Raw genomic sequence first — 1013 nt, 5'->3', positions numbered from 1 at the left:
TGTCCCCCCTCCCCCCGCTCGCCCGAGAGCGGCGCCAGCAGCGGTGGCGGCTATTTATAGCCCCTCGCAGCCCTCGGTGACAACTGAATATTTTGCCCAGATATGGGCGGGAGCAGAGCCCGCAGCCCCGGGGCCGCGCCAGGCGGGGGGCACGGCCGTGTCCCTCCCCCCCTGGGCTTACCACACGGCTCCGGCTCCTCGCCCTCGCCTCGCCTCGCCAGCTCTGCCCGCGCCGGGGGCTGAGACGCGCGCCCTGCTCTGCGTGCCCGGCGGGAGAAGGGGCCCGGCAGCTGCACCTCCCCGCGCCTGTCACTCAAGCGAGGGGAAGGGCCACCGCCGCCGCTCCCGCCTCCTCCCTCACCCCCCGGCCCGGCCCGGCAGCTACGGCGGCTTGGGGCGCCGTCATACGTACCCTCCAGCGAGCTACCACAGCCACGCGCCGCTGCAGAGCTCACCGCAGCCTCCCCCGCTTCTTCACCCGCAGGTTTCCCTCGCTGCGTGCGGGTTCTGTACGTGCCAGTTCGCTCCTAGGCGCTGACCCTTTTGACACCCAAAATTCGTCATCTGCGCGGTAAATTCACTCTTATGCGACCCGCGCGATGGCAGCCGCTGTGTGCGGTGCGCTGTGGGCGTGACGCGCACCAAGGTATAGCTGGATATACGCTCCTGTGTAGTGACAGTAGTGTACCCTACACGTAAGGGTTTAGGTGGCTTGAGCATTCAAGGTCACCCAGTGAGTAAACGGAGGCTCAGTTCGTAGTAAATGTCGGTGTTGTGCATCATAACAATAGTGTTTATGTACAATGTACACAATATTTCTCCCCCCAACCCTGTATCAACTTACATTTAATTATGGCCCATTCTCCAGTCTTGTGGCCCCTATATTGACAAGTTCACTCCATGTCCTCAACCCCTATTCCTAGTCACTGGTCAACTTGACCAGCTTCTTGAAGCCTGCGCCCAAAATTAACTACAAAGCCCCACAAAAAATAAATCCCCTCTCGCACACAGCA

At 61.6% G+C, this 1013-nt stretch overlaps 1 protein-coding gene across 5 annotated transcripts in view; it reads right to left on the bottom strand.

Moving 5' to 3' along the window:
- TMOD1 (tropomodulin 1) overlaps positions 1-299 on the bottom strand; it is a 122236-nt gene extending 121937 nt beyond the window's left edge. For all 5 annotated transcript variants that reach the window (XM_019517173.1, XM_019517175.1, XM_019517174.1 and 2 more), the window contains exon 1: positions 182-299. The gene's annotated coding sequence lies outside the window, so the exon portion shown is untranslated. The remainder of the gene's footprint in view (positions 1-181) is intronic.
- Between the last annotated feature and the right edge of the window lie 714 nt (positions 300-1013).

The sequence above is a fragment of the Gavialis gangeticus genome, unplaced genomic scaffold (assembly GCF_001723915.1).
Source record: "Gavialis gangeticus isolate Ggan-Ray unplaced genomic scaffold, GavGan_comp1, whole genome shotgun sequence".
NCBI lineage: Eukaryota > Metazoa > Chordata > Crocodylia > Gavialidae > Gavialis > Gavialis gangeticus.
This window is presented reverse-complemented; position numbering and strand designations above follow the sequence as displayed.